Source organism: Phascolarctos cinereus, unplaced genomic scaffold (assembly GCF_003287225.1).
Source record: "Phascolarctos cinereus isolate Bilbo 61053 unplaced genomic scaffold, phaCin_HiC Scaffold_4;HRSCAF=312, whole genome shotgun sequence".
Lineage (NCBI taxonomy): Eukaryota > Metazoa > Chordata > Mammalia > Diprotodontia > Phascolarctidae > Phascolarctos > Phascolarctos cinereus.
In genome coordinates this window covers 586817408-586838086 of record NW_027555847.1, presented here as the reverse complement: position 1 = coordinate 586838086, position 20679 = coordinate 586817408, and the positions used below count along the sequence as shown (strand labels likewise).

The following is a 20679-nucleotide window of genomic DNA, read 5'->3' as shown; positions in this document are numbered from 1 at the left end:
TTTTTTGGCTCCCTTTTACTATGCATTTGAAATGGTCCCCTCTTTGTGCTGCCTTCTTTGCATAAGTGCCCACAGAAGCCCTGGAAGGGACAGGATTGGCCTAAGCCCAGCTGCGCCCCCCCGCCCCAATCCTGCAGCAGGCACAGGCAGGGCAGCTTGTGAGAACACACGGAAAATTGCTTCCAGGCTGGCTGCATCTGCCTCATGAAAATGGAGTGAAAACTCAGAGCAGGAGGGGGGCCTCTTTCTGCCTGGTTTTCTTCAGGCTGTTGTTCTGGGGCTAGGTCAAGTCCTATTTCTGACCCATTGTGTAGCTAAATGAATGGAACAGCCCTACCTACTTCATTTTCAAAATAGACAATAAGTAAAGCCATATGTGGCAAAAATAAAACAAAACCAAAAAAACACCACCAACAATCAAACGAAATCTCACTTTCTCAGACTGCGTCTCTGCAAACTGTCCATGAGGTTCTGGTAATGGGTGAAGCTGGACTGTGGCTTCCACATTCTTCCCAGTTCTATGATTCTGATTCTAGGCAGAATCAGCATTGTATCAGTTGACAATGAAGTCCCAGGGTCTCACTTTGTGAGTAAAGGCAGAACCAAAACAAGTCACGGGTTAACTCATACACTCTGCCCCTCAGGTGAAATAGAGCACAGCTCTGACGATGGGAACTCCTCTGCCCCCAAATCCTAAAAGGCCCTCTAGGATAAAATGCAAAAATGCTTTAGCCTGGCATTTAGAGCCAACCACAGTCTCATTTCAGCCTACCTTCCCAGACTTACTTCACATGATTTCCCTTCAAATAAATTATGTTCCAGCTAAACTGGCTTCCTTGCTGGTTCTCCAGACTCAACATGTCATCAGCCATCTCCCTGTCTTTGTGCAGGCTCTAACCCAGGCCTCTTCAACTCTGCCTCCTAGAAGTCCAAGCTTCCTGTCAAGGCTCCACTCAGATAGCACCCTCTTTGATATTCAGTTGTGTCTAACTCTTTGTGACTGCATTTGAGGTTTTCTTGGCAAAGATACTGGAGTGGTTTGCCATTTCCTTCTCTAGATTATTTTGTAGCTAAGGAAACTGAGGCAAACAGGGTGAAGTGACTTACCCAAGGTGACACTACTATTAAGTGTCTGAGGTGGATTTGAACTCAGGAAGACGAGCCTTCCTGGCTCTAGGCATGGCATTCTATCCATTGAGCCACCTAGCTTCCCTCTACATAAAGCCTATCCTGATCCCCTCCAGTCCTTTTTGCTCTCTTTTCTCTCAGATTACTTTTAATTTATCTGTGTATATCTTGTATACCCCATTAAACTCCTTAAGGGCAAAGACTGTTTAATTTTTTGTGTGTCTTTTTTATCTCCTAGCACAGCACCTTGTACATAGTAAGTACATAATGGCAAAGTTAACACACCTAGAGTCATCCCTGCCCTCTAGGACTATCCTGACAGGTTGGCTAGATAGAACATACACACATGAAAAGTTGAATAGCTATGTGAGACAATGATACATGAGATGGCACAGGGGAATATAAGATTCAATTCCCATTTAATGGTACAAGTATAGGTTCAGAGAAGAAGGAAATCATTACAGGCTGAAGCATCAAGTTAAGCACCTACTGTGTGTACCTACTATGTGCCAGGCACTGTACTGAAGGCTAGGGATATAAAGAAGGGCAAAAAACAATCCTTGCTGTCAAGAAGCTTATAGTCTAATCAGGGAGACAACATGCAGATAACTATGTACAAACGAGATATAGATATACACATATACATAAGACATCTGTGGATATATAGATAGATATATGCATATACATATATATAATTGGAGATCATTATAGAGGGAAGCCACTAAGATTAGGGAGGACTGGGAAAGGCTTCTTGCAGAAGGTGGGTCTATAGCTGAGACCTGAAGGAAGGCAGGAGATGGAGAGGAGAAGGGAGACAGTTCCAGGCATGGGAGACAGCCAGTGAAAATGCCCAGGGTCTGAAAATGGCCTGTCTTGTGCAAGAAACAGCAAAAAGGCCAGTGTCATTAGATTGCAGAGTCATTGGAGGGGAGCAAGGTATAAAGAGACTGAAGGCTGGGAGGGGTCAGATCATGGAGGGCTTTAAAAGGCAGAGGACTTTACATTTGATCCTAGAGGTAATAGAGAGCCACTGGGGTTGATTGAGTAGAGGGCTGACATGGTCAGACTTATGCTTTAGGAAGATCAGTCGGACACCTGAATGGGAGGATGGACTGGAATGATCAAGAAAATTGTTACAGGGGAAGTGGGACGTGAGATGGATGTTGAAAGAAACGGGATAGGATTTGGCTGGATGGAGAGGAGTATTTCACGGTGGAAGAGCTGAATAGGGAAAGGGAATTCTAGAGACAGGGAGTAAGCTGGTTTGGTTGGAACAGAAGTTTCATGTAGGGAGGTGGAGGCTGAGATGAAGTTTGTAATTATACAGACTCCTCAGCAGGAGCATTTAAAGCCCTAGGGGATCTATCTCCCACCTACCTTGTCAAACATTTCATGGGGCCCTCCTTCATGCACTCTGTGCTTCAGCCGAACTGACCTGTCAACTGGTCCCTGAATTGGATATGCCATCTCCTATCCCCATCCCGTTGCCCGGCTCATTCCTCAAGCATTGAATGCATTCCCTCCTAGCTTCTTAGACTATGCTCCACTTCCTATGACAAACCTGTCCTGTCTATATCTTGTATGCATGTAATTCATATGTGTATATATGTGTATATATATAAATACACACATGCACATATAATGTTTATATGTACACATAATATGTATTCTGTATATATGTTATAACTATGCAATTCCTGTATGAATGAATTCCTATATATAACTTATATGTAAATACTTCCTGCATATGTACACATATATAATATTCCTATATATTTTCTGTAAATATATATGTATAAATGTAATTGTTTGCACGTTGTCTCTATCACTAGAATGTAAATTCCTAAAAGAATGTTAAAAATAATTTTTTTTATAAGACCATAAGCTCCTTTAGAGGAGGCACTATTTTTGCCTTTCTTTGTATTCCCAGTGTATGTATAACACAGTGCCTGTCACTTAATAAATGTTGTTGACTGGCTAACAAACTGTGGATAACTAAAAAACATATACATGTATGTGTGGGTGTATATATATATATATATGTATGTATATTGTGTGTTTGTGTATATGTGTGTATACACATATAGACAAATTGGGCAGCTAGGTGGCATAGTGGATAGATATCACTGAAAATGACTAAACAACAACAGAAATACGTTAACTAGAGATTTTAACGCAAGAAGGCAAATTTGACTTCATAACTATCAGTGAGACTTAGAAGGTGTGTGATCCACGACTGGAAGATAGTTAGGAAAAGGTACATACCTTATCTGAAGGGAAAAGAAGAAATAAAAAAGGTGTAGGAGCGGCACAGCACAGGGTGAAGAAAAATCCACAAAACAGAAGAGGAAGTGCAGCATAGAGCATTTGTTTGGGGATCGGGGGGGGAGCAACGGAACTGATACTGTCATGGATGTGTGTTATGGCCCACCACACTAGAAAGAAGAGAGAGATGAAGCATTCTGGAAACAGATCACCAATACAGTATGCAAGCACGCAGGCATGATATAATAGTGATGGGAGGAGGAGAGGGGTCTTTTGTTCTCTGCATGTCTGCTTCAGCTCTCTGCCAAAAGCAGAGCAGATGAGAAACTCTTGACCTGTTTAAATGAAAATTTTATTCTTTGGAGGACAGAAGAAGGGTTTAGGAAAGCTGCTTTTCTAGACCTGATTCTGACCATTAAGGAGCTATTTGTTGCTAAAACAGAAATGATTGGAACTATGGGAGGAACTGGCCATTTCATTCCAGAGGTCAAGATGGAGAAGAAGAAAACAGCTGGCCATAATCTGAGCCACACTGTAGATTTGGGGAGAGGGGATTTCAAAGGATTCAGAGAAAACGTCATTGGATCCTGAGTCCTCAAATTCTAGAAGGGAAGTTGGCCTAAGAAGGATGAAAGGCCAATGAAATGCTGAAGATAAAAGACACTTAATTCCAAGGAGGAAGAAAATGGAAAACTGGCTAAATTGATATGTATAGGGAATAAATAAACCAACATAGATTTATAAAAGACATACACAAAAGATGGAAGAAAAGACGAATAACAGGATAAGTATAAAAGATTGGGATGGGACACATGAGAACGATGTCAGGCCAGGAAAGCCCAGAATGTGTAGGCCAGACTACACAATGAATACCAAGGACAAAAAAAGGCGGGGGGGGGGGCTTTTTTCAGCTATGTTGCAAACAAGACAAAGATCAAAGAAGGAACTACTGCTGGAGGAATGATGAAAGTGAGAAAGAAGAATTACTGAATTCTTTTTCTTGTGGAATAGGGTTTTGGAACATGCCCAGATCACCTAAGATGGAGGCACCCACGTGAAAGATGCCAGAGTACTGCTTGGGAGAGGCTATTCTGCATATGCCTACCATGTGGATGCCAGAGGCCTCTTTCCATTGGCTGCATTACCAGAACTGCTACATCTTTTTAAAATTGGCAGATCGGGACAACCCCTCTGCCCTCCATGGGCACCATGCACGAAATTGGGTGGAGAAGGGTACCTTCCCTTTCCCGTTAGGCCCAAGAAATGGGTCGTGAGTCTTTGGTCTATTGGTCTGTTTTGTGTCCTTTTTAGACCTGGGGGCTTGAGCCATAGCAACCCTGGAGCCAAGATTTCAGGTCTGATGTTGCTGCCAGTCCACCCTGATAAGCCAAGATGCTGGGACCCAAGTTTAGGGGCACTTTGGGCTTGGAACTTGATGGGACTAATTCTATATATAAGAATCGAGTTAAGCCTATAAACCTAATCCCTCTCCTCTCTTCAGAGACCAAGGTGGGATTGGAGGATTATATTGTTGATTAGGTATTAGGAAGGAAATATTCATGTTTGTTCTTGCTATAGCTTTGAAGTAAATATTTCTTTTAAAAGTTAATCTGACTTTCATTTGGTTAAATGGAACAAGGGTGCCGAGGACCCCTAAAACTGAGGGAACCAAATCAGTGAGGGTTTGAGCCAAAAGCTGAAACAAGAGACCCCAATCTCCTTAATTGACCAGAGCACCCTGGAGGAGAGGATGAAATGTAATATACTTGGCCTTCAGGCACCGAAGTGCCAGAGTTAAGTACTATTACATTTGTTCCTGTTTTCTATAGCAAGGAAAATGATTTTCTGAAAAAGAAGAGTAGCACAAAAATAGTAAACAGGAAGTAGACACCAAAGATAAATAAGGAAAAGGCAAGACACGATCTCCTGACTGCCTTTGACAAATTCAAGCCATCAAACCTAAATCAGCTATATCCCAGGGTACTAAAAAGACTGTTAGAAATGATTGCTGATTTCCCTTTTCATATTGGTAAGTTCCTCCTAGGGCATTCATTTTGGAAGGGGCCCAGGTCGGTCATCCATCCATTCATCCAACCAGCCATCATTTCTCTCATCATTTGCTTCTGACTCTCTGGACTTGAATGTAATAGATTATTATGTTGTAAAAATGATGAATGCAGGAAAGCATGGGGAGACTTTAATGAACTGACAGAAAGTGAAGTAGGAAGAACCAAGAAAACAATGCACAAAATGACTATTGTGTCAAAAAAAAAAACCCACAAAAAACCAGCAACAACAAAACAACTGGAAGTGAATGCTGAGACCGAGCGTGAACACAAAGAGAAGATAGGAGATAGCACCTCTTCCCTCCTACTCCATAGACATCAGAGGCCATGGCTATAGAATATTGTATATGAAGTTAGACTTTTTCCAGTATTGGCTAGTTCTATCGAGCTGTTTTTTACTTATCTTTTTTACTCTTCCTCTGGGAGAAGGGGGGAGAGAGAATAGTGTGAAATATAAGTGATAAAAAAACAAAATACCAAAAACTTTTATTTGAAAAACCTCCAGTTTAGGCTCTGAGACATAGCTAATGGCTATGTAGCAGTATCATTTGAATTTTTCTTTAAGTTTTTTAACTTAAATACAAAATGAGAAAAGGAAAAAAAAATTGTCATGTGCACAGCAGATCATAAGAGAGGATTCAATATAAAACAATAAATTTCCATTTCAAGAAAACCTATATAATAAAGACTACATGTTGTTTCCAAAGCTGCCCAGCTTTTCCTTGCTTCCTTGTTGGTTTTCTTTTGTTCTCTGCTGTGTATTTTTTATTTTATTTTTTTCCATCCCTCCACCCTAAAGAAAGCTACCACTAAGCATGGATATATATCCATATACATAGATATCTATAAAAATACACATATATGTAAGACCATACTATGTTTATTTCCTCCGATCATCTGTTTCTCTGAAGGTAAATAGCATCTTCCTTCAACTGTCCAAGTCTTTTCATATTTTTCTAAATCAACCAGCTCATCATTTCCTATACCACAGCAATATTCCAACCTAATTACATCCTATCTGAGAGACTGTCTATGAAGTTTTCCCCCCCAATTTTCTGCATTAATTTAAAATATTCAACATTATCCTTTTTACACTTCAATAATGTTTTCATCTTCTAATATAGATTAAGGTCTGATACTGCTGAATCCATTTCTTTACATCTTTTTTCCCTGGTTTCTTTGAGTTCCTGACCTTTTGTTCTTCCATATAAACTTTGCTATTTTTTTTTCTAACTCAGTAAAATAGTTTTTTAGTAATTTAATTGAAATGACGTCGAATAAATAGATTAGTTAGGTAAAATTGTCATTTTTAAGATTATATTGTCTTGGGGCGGCTAGGTGGCGCAGTGAATAGAGAACCAGCCTCGGAGTCACTAAGTTCAAATCTAGCCTCAGACACTTGATACTTACTAGCTGTGAGACCCTGGGCAAGTCACTTAACCTTGAATGCCTCACCAAAAAACCCATTATGTTGTATTTTCCTACTCATGAACAATAAATATTACTTCAATTACTTAGATCTGAGTTTAGTTGTATAAAAAATGTTTTATTTTTATGTTCATATAGTTCCTGTGTCTGTTTTGGCAGGTATATGAGCAGGTATTTTATACTGTCTGGGATTCAGGGGTGGGGAACCCATGGCCTCAAAGCCACATGGGGCCAACTAGGTTCTCAAGTGCAGCCCTTTGACGGAATCCAAACTTCACAGATGTGTTCCCCACCCCTGGTCTAGGTATTTTAAATGGTAAAACAATATTGAATAATATTGCGGACACATAGTATGCTTTCTCTATTTTTCACTTTTGATTAAATATGTTTTAACTTTAACTTTGAGTTCATGATTACTATCCCTGCTTTTTTTACACACTAAATTCTACTCCTGCCCTTTATTTTGTCTTTGTGTGTATCTCTCATTTTTATGTTTCCTGGAAGCAACATATTGTTGAATTCAAAATTTTAATCTGCTATCTGTTTCTGTTTTATGGGTAAATTTCTCCCATTCACATTCTAAGTTACCATTACTTATTTGCTGTGTATGTGTGTCTTTTGAAATTGAGTTGTTCAATTTATTAACTTATTAAGTTTCAAGTGAGTAGAATTTTCTTCAGGTGGGCCACCTTGCACCTCCCTACCTACAAGTGCAAAGAGCCAGACCACATGATTCTATTTCCCCAGCTCTTCCATAGGTGTCTCTCTGGCCTTTTGAATTGTTTCTTCAGAGAGGGAGTAAATCTCCTTGTGCAACCCTTCTATGTTCTTGGAATGATCTTCAGTTTAAAGTCCTATTTCACAACACCTTTCTCCTGGAAAGGATATTTGGGTTTTATGCAATATGGTATGATATAAAGAATATTAGACTTAGGGTTAGGAGAACTGGGTTCAAATCCTACCTGTATAATCATGGGAAAATCACTTACCCTCTCAGGTTCAATTCCTTCAACTGTAAAATTAGTACAGTAATACCAGTAGTTTACTTTCCAGGGCCATTAAGGATCAAATGAACATATGTAAATAACTGCAACCCCCAAAGCATTATGTGTCAGCTGTTATTACAATTTCTGATCCCCAAACCAAAATGTATGGTCTGACAAAGGACAGGTCTTGTGAAAAATGCATTTTCTTTTCCAGAAATTTGAACTGTCCCAGAAACTATTGGAAGTATAATAATAACATCTAGCATTTATATAACACTTACAGGTTTTCAAAATACTTTACAAATAGTGCATTATTTGATCTTCACAATAACCCTGTAAGGGTGCAGCTGTTGTTATCACCATTTTACATTTAAGACAACTAAGGCAGACTGAGATTAAAGGACTTACCTAGAATTCCACAGCTAGTAAGCATCTGCTCTCTCCACTGCATCACTTAGCTGCCCAAGGTTGGTGAAGTCCAGAAAAGTCAGAAGTAGAACTGGGAGAGGTGTAGTCACAATGAGATAACTAAGTGCTACTTTTTCTATGAGGGGTTAAGACAAAACAAGGCTTCACCTGTTCTTACATACAAAGCATATGGACCTAGGTCTTGATCACAATTCTTTCTCTTGCCTGATTAAGCCCCTCTTAAGTTTGCTTTTTTCTTCTTATAGTTAACCCTGCCTAGGATTCAACTATGTGAAGAAGTATGCCCTGGGCAAGAGTGCTTAAAAAGTGAGTAGTGGGGCAACTAGGTGGTGAAGTGGATAGAGCTCTGGCCTTGGAGTCATAAGGATTTGAGTCAAAATCCAGTCTCAGGCACAAGACACTTACTAGCTGTGTGACCCTGGGCAAGTCACTTAACCCTGATTGCCTCACCAAAAAAGAAAGAAAAAAAAAGTGAGCCTCACTATAGTAGCAGAAGTACTCTACTGCAAAATGTCCATTCCAGTCCTGATCCTGGCAAGGAATAACTCTGTGGTCATGGTGTTAAACTATTTATGTTTTTTTGAGGGAGTTTTAATACACTTTCAAATGTCTTGCATTAGCAGGGTAATTTTTTTTCCCCTTATAGACTCAGAAGCAGAAGAGCTTTACTCAGACAGTAATTCATCACTATCATACCAAGAATCGTGTTGTCCTTTTGGGGACATGCCTGGGGGCACCCGGCGCAAAGTCTTAAAGAAAGGAGGGACACTGAGGAACACAGAGGATCATCGCTGAAGAGCTGGCTGGAAAAGAGGTTAAGTCGCTTGGCCAAGGTAAGCATGGGGAAAAGTCAGAGGGGAACTGTAACCTGAGCCATCTGACTCCAACGCCAGAATTTGTTTTGTTTTGTTTTGTTTTCCAGTAGGCTACTATCCCTCCCTCGGACTGCTGAACTGTATAACAGAACAAAGGCCCAAGGTCCTCCGGGGCTGAATGCCACTCTTCTGAGCATAGGGCATGGGGTGTGAGCTTGGCCTTGCTTTGATCTTCAGGGTGGTCAGGAAGAGGCAGGCCAAGAGGTCTGCTTAGCAACAGAGTAAAGTCAAACACTTTAAGGTGCAGTTTGGAGGCAGGCCATTTAGTTCTCTGGGCACAGTAACATGGAGACACTGGCACATGGGTCTCCAATAATTTTGTGGGGAATAGCTGCGTCATCGTGTGGGGGTAACAGCACTGCCACAGCCTCGGTTTCCTCATCAGTAAAATGGTAAGAGTACCTGTCTTATGGACTCCTTCCTGTTTAGAAGTGCTTCTGTAAACTAATAGGTGAGTGTTGCTGGAGAATGAACTCCAGAAAAGAAAGGGAAAGGGTAAGTTCCCAAAAGGTGCAAAGAGGTCAGCAGCCTTGCAGGTTTTCTGGTTCCTTACACCTCATTAGCTAAATAGCCTCTAGTCTACAAGATTGACATGAATAATGAGCATCCCTCAAAACCCCATGAGTGTCCTTAGTAGAAGGTAGGTCCAGCTTTGAAAGAGAATTGCTTTTACTCAACTACATCCAGACCAAGAAATGAGAAGCATGTCCAGAGCACTAAACCTAGGGTCATAAGACTTTGGGTTCAATTCCTTGGGTCTGCCACTAACTGGCATTATGACTATAGGCAACTCATCATTTCATCTCCCAAGGCCTCACGTTCAGCCTCTGTAAAATGAAGATCAGTGGTTCTCAAAAGGTGTACTGTGAAATTTTGAATATGGTGTTATGGCAGATAAAAGATAATTTATAAATAACTTCATTTAATATAAATTTTATTTACCCAGCATAGGTAACATGATAAGTATATTATTCACAAAATAAATAAAATTTGCCTATTACACATGTAACTGTACATGGGAGTAGGAGGGAAGTGGTAGTGTTGTTCTGGTGAGGACTAGGCTAGTTAATACCTTTCTGTACTTGACCTTCAAAAGGATTAGGTGTCCACTTCCTGGTCACTCCTTCTGTCCTCCCCTTTGGGTATGAAATTCTCTCTAATCACTCCTTTGGCTCCACTGCTGGATAGAAATGGTCTTCCTTTCATAGTGAGAAGACAGTAGTGGGAAGAAGTAGTCAAGGGGCCATCTCTCCTACTAGCTCCAGTTTGGTAGCTAAATAGCGCCTCCCCTCCCCCCAAACCACTGATTCATTTACCCAGGAGTGGTCCAAATCCATGTTTTATACAAATATGAATAATTCCTTTATTCACTCCAAACCCGTATTCCAGGAAATGCCCCTCAGTAATTGAAAGAGTCTCTGTTTCTGTCTGTCTCGGTCCATCTCTCTTCTCTCTCTCTCTCTCTCTCTCTCTCTCTCTCTCTCTCTCTCTCTCTCTCTCTCTCTGTCTCACTCTCTGTCTGTCTCTGTCTCTGTCTATCTTTGTCTCCTTCTGTCTCCCATCCTTCCCCCCCCACCCCCGACCACTGCCTCTCCTTCTGCTGATTTGAGCCAAGGCACACACAGATCAGTAAAGCAATGGTTAACCACATTTATCTTAGAGAAACCAGCTTAACACAACAGTAAAAGAGAAAGCAAAACAAACTCTTAAGAAATAGAGATTTGGGAATAATCCTCTCTTGAGAGAACAAGAGTGGCAAGGAAGCAGGGTACAGAGAAAGTGAGGAATGAACCAGTTCTGTCCTCAGCAGTAGGAACATTTCCTGCAACTCTGCTTGCCACAGTCTGTCTCGGTATCCTCGTTTTTGCTGCTCATGGCTCCAGGGCTGGCCCAGCTCTTCTGCTGCAGTCGTTGAAGCAGTGATAGCCTCTCCGCCTGTAGCCTCATTTCTCTGCTCTAGCTTCCTTAGCTCCCCTGGCAGCATGGTTGTGGCAGGTGGCAGCAGCTCACCCAGCCCAGCCTGTCTGATGCCACTCTCTGCATATCAGTAAGATTCTGGTGCATCAGTTCTGATTTCTTAGAGTGTTGAGCTGGGGAATAGCAGGGGCTTCTACTTACCGGCAGACAGTGTCTCCTGTATCCTATTACATATGGACACAAAGTCATCACTTAAATCCATTCACTTGAAAGTCAGGACATCACCCTCCTCTTTGAGAAGGAAAGGATAAACAACAACAATGACAATACAAGGGGGCAGCTAGGTGGCACAGTGGACAGAGCACTGGCCCTGAAGTCAGGAGGACCTGAGTTCAAATCCAGCCTCAGACCAAATACTTGACACTTACTAGCTGTATGACCCTGGGCAAGTCACTTAACCCCAATTGCCTAAAAAAACAAACAAACAAAAAATAATAATGACAATACAAATGCACTGACCTCAAAAAATATCAGACCATGAACTTGTATAAAATTCAACAAAAAGGGATACTCTCATGTGAGGGGAAACCGTGCAGGCACAAATTTCCTGACTGTCCTGTAGTTGCCAAGTTCAACCATTTAGCATGCTATGACTCCTTGTTGCAAAGAATAGAATACTGAGCTGTAAGAAAATCTAAGAACCATGAGATTCCATGGTCTCTTAAGGTCCAATTCTAGATCTATGATCCCCTGACCTGCCCACACCTCTCATCAGTTCAAAGCAATGCCAGTCTAGGTGCTAGGGAAGCAAAGACATAGATATCAATCCTGCTTCAAGGAGCTTAGAGAGAGCCAAGATTCATTGAGCTGGAACTAGAGGGGAACTCAGAGGTCACATCAAATCCAATCCCCTCTAGATTAGGATGAGACCCAGAGAGGTTAAAAGATTTACCTAAAATCACACATTAAATGACAGAGTTGGGATTGGAACCCAGGTCCTCTGACTCCAATACCAGTAATATCCTAGCAGGAGAAAGGGGGAAAAAACCAACAATAAAACAAAATTATTACTTGATTAAGAAGTAACAACTTGTAGGATAGCAGTAATTACATTTTAATTTAAATTGCTTGGCCATATAATGTATAATCTGTTCATTGTAAACAAACTTTATATAAACAAAATTTAAGATCTTGTATCTCCTAGTTGTTTCTGTTCTCTACCTTTTCAAATAATCAAGTGTTTGTTTATCTGTTTCCATGTTCAATTCAACAAACATTTATTAAATAACTCAACAAAATAAAAATAGTTCCTGCCCTCTGGGAGCTTACATTCTAATGGGAAGATACACTGTGAATATATGTAAATAAATAACAAAGTATATACAAAGTAATTTCAAACAGCAGAGAATGATGATAACTATGGGAATCAGGAAGGAAAACCAGAGATTCTAGGAAATGGAAGTGAAGAAAGAGTGAATTTTAGACACTAAGGATGTAGGGGCCAGAATTTAACAAAGGACAGATTGAGGCAGTTGTCTGAGCAAGACATCCTTTATCAGGCAAGGGTATGCTGCCTGGTAAGAAAGAAGTTTCATAGCTAGCCTCCATTTGTGCCAAAGACCCAGAACTAGGGCCAATAGCACCTTTCATACCTAGATTATATTTTTATACCTAGGTGTGTCTTCCTTCTGATTGGCCTGGCAGTACATCATTTAGACCTCTGAATGTTTTAATGAGGAAGTGGGCTAAGACTTCTCAGCTCCTCTACTTCATCATTTGGAGAGGAAAGGTTAAGAGAAGCAAGGACATCCACATCCAGTGGATGGGGCTTTGGTATCAAACTGGCTTTTGTTTAAGGAGTAAATCTAGGCAAAGGTTCCCACCCAAGCTAGTTAAGAAGCAGAGGCCTTGGATAGAGCTCCAGCCTTGGAGTCAGGAGGACCTGAGTTCAAATCCAGCTTCAGACACATAACACTCACTAACTGTGTGAATCGGAGCAAGTCACTTAACCCTGATTGCCTCACCATAAAAAAAAAAAAGCAGAGTCCTTTGGGGCTGGGAATAATTACCTTATTGAGTTACACCCTTCAGAAACTGCCTGACCTCTGTGGAAATGGATGGATTCACATAATAAATATTATATTATTAATAATAGCATAATAAATAATATAATCCAAAATTAATTTTCCTTAGGGAGTATTTGTTCCAAAGCTTGGAAATAAGAAGTGAAATGTCATGTATGGGGAATAGCCAGTCCAGACCAGTTTGTGGAGAGCTCTGTATGCCAAGTTAAGAATGTTGAATTTTTTCTGTAGAATGTAAGATCCTTGAGAGCAGGGAGTATTTTATTTTTGTCTTTGTATACCTGGTGTCTAGCACAACACCTAGTACATAGTAGCTCCTTATTATTTTGGATGGGAACACACAGAAGTCAATTACTGGTATATTGAGAGCCAGAGGCTGGTACAAACAGGTAAACCTAGTCAGAATGTATAACAGAAAACCGAACCTTGGGCTTGCAACGATAATTTTCTTTTTTATTACATTTCCTTCCTTTTCCTATTTTTAGAGTTTTATTATTTTACAGTTGAGTAAATTGATACTACCCAAAGAAGCTGTCCTGGTAATGAGGTCTAGAGGTTCAGGGGTGTTGCAACCCTAAAATTACAACACACAAGTTCTGCCTGAAAGAATTTGACCCAAGCATTCTTTCGGCCACAGACAGAACTTATTAAAAATGTACCATATTAGCCAGACTCTTAAGGAATCTGAGCATCTGGGAGCTACTGGCTGGATTATAAGAATCAGAGCACCTCAATGGAGACAAGATGAATCTAGAAAGACTAAGGAAGGGATCTAGGAGGGGCCAAAGTAGTCTTTGGGAACTGTGAGGTAATAGAAAGCCAGGGCCTGGGACCAAGTGGCCAAGGGAGAACAGAGCCTAGCTAGGATTAAGGGTGGGAAATGGCTAGGTTAAGGGTAATGGAGAATTGGTAGATCGGGTGTAGACACAATGAAAAGCCAGTTGATGGGATTATAGCCTCAGTGGAAAGCCAGAGATCTGGTCACTTGGGAAAGTCCATGGTTTTTCCCTTTTTGAGGTCTCGATCCCATACTCATCACTAGAAAGGTAAAATCTTCTTTGACAGCTACATTTCCACTGTTATTGATTTTTGGTTTTGGGGGGGGGGGTTTGGTGAGGCAATTGGGGTTAAGCGACTTGCCCAGAGTCACATAGCTAGTGAGTGTTATGTGTCTGAGGTCGAATTTGAACTCAGGTCCTCCTGACTCAAGGGCTCTATCCATTATGCCACCTAACTGCCCCCTCCACTGTTATTGTTAAGTCATTTTCTAGTCATGTCTGACTCTTTGCGACCCTGTTTGAGGTTTTCTTGGCAAAGATACTGGAATGGTTTGCCATTTCCTTCTCCACCTCATTGTATAGATGAGGAAGGGAGGCAAACAGGGTTAGATGACTTGCCCAGGGTCACATAGCTAGTAAGTGTCTGAGGCCAGATTTGAACTCAGGAAGAGGAGTTTTCCTGACTTCAGGCCCAGAGCTCTATCCCCTGCGCCTCTAACTGTCCTATTTTCAGTGTTGCAGTGATGTTGTAAAGCAGGTATTTTATGCTAATGCAGTTCTTTCCTTCACCAAATTTTTTTTAATACTACAAAATGCTTTTGACTCTTAAGAATTCATTTTGTGGGGAAGAGTTGAAAATAGGTCCTACATGCATCATAAAATAGTGTGAAGACCATGATTGTTTCTTTAGGCAAATGGGTGGGGAGGTACTAAGACTAACACCAAGGAAGGAAGTCTCCAGGGCCAGTTGTCTTTCATCATGTCACCTCCAGCACAAAGTACGAAGGCCCGTTTGCTGTTTTAGGGGCAGCAAGGTGGCACAGTAGATAGCGAGACATTACCCGCTCTTTGATTAACCATTGTGAGGGCTCTAAACCACCCCCTTTTCAATTCTGGAAGCCTCTTCCAAATGAAACCCCAATGTCACTCCCGTTGTCTATTTGGCTCGTTGTTTAGTCACTTTTTCAATCGTACCAGACTCTTTACGACCCCATTTGGGGTTTTCTTGGAAGAGTGGTTTGCCACTGCCTTCCCCAGCTCATTTTATAGGAACCGAGGTAAACAGGGTTAAGAGTCTTGCCCAGGGTCACACAGCTAGCGTCTGGGTTCCCTTTTGAACTCAGGCCCAGCTCTCTATCTACCGTGCCCTTTTATTTACCCTTACTTCCATGTAAATAAAGATGTATCATTTGTTCTTATTATCTTAGAACTCTTTCCTATTCGTCACTTATGTAACTGTTCTCATAACAAGTGTGGAACAACAAACTGTACTCAGGTTTCTTATCAGCAAGATTTGGAAAACATAATGTGACCTATATTCAGACCAATATGGCATGTCACTGATTCCCAAGATTGAGAATGTAATGGGAAAATACCAGAACAGGCAGTTTGGGGGTTTGAACTGGCCAGACTAGCCTTGATCTTTCACTTTTTTTTCCCCTCTGTGCAGAGCTGCCAGTCGGTGTACACAAACTCATTGATGAATGAATGTATGATTCTGGGGCAAGGTGGGATGTAAAGGCGAATGATGATGTTCCATAGGGGTTTTGTTTTCCCTTGCATGAACAAGGGAACTTGCACCAGGATTTATTCTTGATGATGATGCAATTGGCACCAAGTTTGGGCAACCAGCACCTATGCAGGAAAGATAAAATCAGTATTCCTTGAGGTAGAAAGGCTGCTTTCCTGCTAATGGATACAGCAAGCCAGGAGAGAACAGAGGGGTAACCCAATAATAGAGCTGCAAGGAACCTAAAAGGCCATCTATCTCAAGTCCTTTATTTTACAGATTAGGAAACTGAGGCTCAGAGGGGTTAAGGAACCTGCTCAGGGTCACAGGAGATAAGAGGACTACAAGCCTGGTCTTCTGACTTCTAGCCAGGAAGTTTTTTTTCCATTAAGCTAACATTTTAGAGTACCCTGTGGTTATGGGGGGAGGGTAGGTATGGGAGGGGAAGGGTTGTAGGGCTGCATTTTGTCAAGTGTTCTGAATACGTACATTTAAGGGGTGTACCCAGTTGTCCTGGAGTAAGCCTCTTCTGAATATGTCCCCTTTAACAGAATATGAACTTGCCTAGATTTATTCAGACAGTTGGTGAACTTTGCCCTGGGTACTTGAGACCCAGGGACAATGAACTGATAATGAATTAGGCTCAGTGGATATTCAGGCTCTTTTGTTTTATTAAGATTGTTATAGTTGTTAAGTCGTTTTTTCAGTCATGTCCTACTCTCCATATAACCCCATTTTGGGTTTTCTTAGCAAAGATACCCTAGTGGTTTGCCATTTCCTTCTCCAGCTCATTTTACAGATTATGAAACTGAGGCAAACAGGGTTAAGTGACTTATCCAGAATCACACAGCTAGTAGGTAAGGCCAGATTTGAACCCAGGTTTTCCTGACTCCAGGGCCTGTGTTCTATCCACTGTGCCACCTAGTTAAACTAGTTCTGGCTTAGCAGTCAATTAAATGGCTTTTTCTTAATACATGCTCTGAAATGGATAGGGCTCTTCTTTCTGCATCAACACACACTTCAAAAAGCAGGTTTACAAGCCATCCACATTCATCTTTTGTGCCTGTTTCCAGGACTGGGCACTCATTCTGTTACAGATCTACAAAAACAACCACAATGTTTACATAGTGTTTCCTATATGCCAGGCACTGTGCTTTATTTTTGTAAATCCTTTACAATTATTTATCTCATTTGATCCTCATGACAATCCTAGTTGGTAGAAGAGGAAACTGAGGCAAACAGAGGTTAAGTGACTTGCCGAGGGTCACAAAGGAAATATCTGCAGGTAGAATAAGAATCGATGACTTTGTGAAAAATGGGGCATCTCCATGTCATTATGTGTTAGCTCAAGGAAGGCTGTGTGGTTCTGATGCGGTTTAGGGATTCAGGGGTGCTGGGACCCCAAAATACAAAAGAATCAGAAAGATCAGAAAGTCTGCCCTAAAGAATTCAACCCAGGCCTTCTCTCAGCCAAAGACAAGGTTTATTAGAACATCTACTCTTAAGGAGTCTGAACATTAGTAAGCTATTGGTTTACTGGCTAGATTATAAGAATCCCAGCAGTTTAATGCAGACAAGATGGACCTTATATTGAGAAAGACTGTGGGAGGGATCTAGGAGTGGCCAAGTAGTTTAGGGTGACTGGAGGAGGAGCCTAAGGAAGACCTGAATGGGAGTGGCCAGTAAACTGGAGTGAACAGGACTCCTGGGACCTGGATAATGGAACCTAGCTAGGATTAAGTGTGGGAAATGGCTGGGGGCCATAGGGAGGTAAACCAGTGGAGGGGAGATTGGGTGTAGCCACAGTGAAAGGCCAGTTGATAGGACCAGAGATTTGGCCAAGTGAGAAAGTCCAGGGTTTTTCCTTTCTGGGGCCCAGCCTACCCCATCAGTTCAGTGGAAAGAACATTTCGATTCAGAAAATGTACAATTCAGACTCCTCCTCTGCTACTCATTACCTGTGTGACCTTGGATAAATCCCTCAGCCTGCTGGGCTCAGTTCTTCATCTCCAAAATGAGAGTGTCAGACAAGATAACTTCTCACTTTCCTTCCAGCTTTAAATTTATGATCCAATGATCTATTATAAAGACCATATTCTGCCTAGTCTTATCTTCTTTATTGCTATGGCAATAGTCTTTGTCAAATGCTGCCTCGTTAAAAACTAATGAGTTATTTACATTAAAAACATTTATTGTGTGATGATAATAATAAATAATCTATTTACAATAAATTATATCTCCTGAATGCAAGCCCTCCATGGTGACACAATGGCCCCAGTTTAGGGCCTCATCACTTTCCCCCTTTACTATTATAATGGCTTCCTATCTGAGTTCTCAGCTTCCAGTCTCTTTCCTTTACAATGCATCCTCCCCGACACAACTTGGAAAATAATCTTTGCAAAGTGTAAATCTGACTATCTCAGTCCCCTTCTTCAAACCATCAGGGGCTCTTCACAGGTGGCTAGATGGCTCAATGGAGTCCGGAAGGCCTGAGTGTGAATGTGGCCTCAGACACTTACTAGCTATGTGACCCTGGGCAAGTCTCTTCACCTCTGTTTGCGTTGGTCCTTCGGAGAGGGAAATGGCAAACCACTCCAGCATCTTTGCCAAGAAAACCCCATAGACAGCGTGGTCAGTGGGGTTACAAAAGTCAGACAGGACTGAGCAGCAACAAATTCTTCACATTGCTATTTAAGCCTTTCACAGTCTGGCTCCAGCTCACTTCTCTGAACTGATTTTACATTATTCCCCTTTATATATCTATGTCCCAGCCAAACTGGTCGTCTAGCTGTTCTCTGAACTTTGCCCTCCATCTCCAACTACCCTCTTCCATTTCGAATTATTCCTAGTTTCCTACAAAGCTGAGCTCAAATGTCACCCAGTATGAGTAGCCTTCCCTGACTTCTTTAGATACTAGCGATCTCTCTCTCTCTTCCAGTGATCATGCCATGTACATACTTGTCTGTTTATATGTTCTATTCCTCCAGCAGAAATGTAAGCTTTCTAAGGGCATAGACTCTTTTTAAAATTTTTTGTCTTTCTATCTCCAAAGCCTAGTACAGTGCCTTGCTCATAGTAGATGAATTGCTAAGTTCCTTTTGGATTAGATTGAATATGTCAGTTCACAAATTCTCCCTTGGAATCTTTTTAAAAAAAAGTTTTTTTTAAAAAGGCCTCTTGTTTCACTGATAGGATCAGAACCATTTTCTAAAAATTGCACATTTGTTAAATATGAATAGTATGCAAAGAAAGGAGCTGAACTCGGAGATAATAACAATAGCAAGCTATTATAATTACATAATAGTGCTATTGAGTTTACAAAGCTCTTTGCATGTTATCTATCCTATTATAGGCTCACCCCAGCAAAGTAGGGTAGGTAATATTATCATCCTGTTCCGAAGATAAGAAACCAAGGTGAAGAAGGGTTAAGTGACTTGCCTGTAGCTTTACCACTAGGATGTGTTACTCCTTGATCCTATTTCCGGCCTACTAGGCTACTGTTTTTCTCACTATACCATGCTACCTAAGAGAAATCATCTTATACCTGGATTACAATAATAGAATCTCTCTATAATAAACTGATTAATTTCTTTCTTTATTATTTTTTATTATTATTATTATTTTTAATATTTTTAGGCAATTAGGGTTAAGTGACTTGCCCAGGGTCACACAAGCTAGTAAGTATCAAGTGTTTGGTCTGAGGCCAATAAACTGATTAATTTCAATGACTAATATCAGTCCTTCAGAAAAGATGATAAAACATACCTCTCTCCTTTTGGTAGAGGGATGGGTACCGCAAGTTCTATATACCTCAGGCACAGATTATTTATCATTTGCTTTTGTTTAACCCTTTTTCTTTCTAACAAGGGAGGGCTCAGGGGAGTGGAAGGACACCATGAAATTACTAGTACAAAAAAAAGAAGACTTCAGAAGTAGGAACTCCTCCTTCCCCCCAACCTGTACTCATGATAGTAGGTTGGACCCACAGCAGACATGTACTACACTCATGATTCTAGGCTTGACCCTGTGGATGGCTACTCTTACTACTTTAGATCCCAAGCCCCCACTGGTATGCTAGCAATTATTTATCTACATCTAAATATTAAAATGACAAAATGGATAATTAATTGATAAATAAGAATAACTATTTAAAATATCTTAGTTATGACAAATGTCACCACCAAAGTCACTACAAAACCTTAAAATGTCAAGAGCTGAATCCTCTTCACAGATCTGGAAAGAAAGTATTATTACTACATTCAGTATCTCTTAAGATAATAAGTGAATAGGGCAGCTAGGTGGTTGCAGTGGATAGAGCACCAGCTCTGGAGTCAGGAACACCTGAGTTCAAAATAGCCCTCAGATAACACTAGCTGTGTGACCCTGGGCAAGTCACTTAACCCCATTTCCTAGCCAAAAAACAAAAAATAAAAAGATACTAAGTAAAATCACTTCTCTTAAATCCTCTCCATTAAAAAAGTTGAAAACATCTCAACCTCTTTCCACTGTTTTCTTCAGCTTCTCTCCAACAATAACAGATAGAAACATCTCTGCAGTTTCTCTCAAGCTAATGTTTTAATATTAATTTAATATGTTTATATATTATTTAATATATTTGATAATATTTAATATTACTCTTCATAGTTTATCAAGTAGATCCTCACAGATAAAATGTCAAAAACACACACAGAATTGGGATATTGGGAGAGCCACAATGATAGGCCAGTTGCTGGGATTATAGCCTCAGGCGAAAGCCAGAGATTTGGCCTTGTGGGAAAATCCAGGGATTTTCCTTTCTTGGGTCTAGAGCCTAACCCCATTAAAACCATTTCTCAATTGTCACTCCCATTGCCAATCCCATTATTCTTCCAATTTTCTATCTGCATCTTAAAGTTACAATAACAATGCCTGAGTTCTTATTTGGCTCTTCAAGAGACAGTAAGTCCATATAGTCTCTATAAGCTAGACACACACACACACAAATTTCATATTC

The 20679-nt window shown here is 40.8% G+C and overlaps 1 long non-coding RNA gene across 3 annotated transcripts in view; it reads right to left on the bottom strand.

Moving 5' to 3' along the window:
* The window catches only part of LOC110195396 (uncharacterized), a 56299-nt gene that overhangs the window by 29300 nt on the left and 6320 nt on the right, over nucleotides 1-20679 (bottom strand). For 2 of the 3 annotated variants that reach the window (XR_013486290.1, XR_002320887.2), the window contains exon 1: nucleotides 3394-3462. The exons of the other annotated variant lie outside the window; for it this stretch is intronic. This is a non-coding gene — a long non-coding RNA (uncharacterized LOC110195396). Of the gene's footprint in view, nucleotides 1-3393; nucleotides 3463-20679 lie in introns of those variants that run through there. 3 annotated transcript variants of the gene reach the window in all.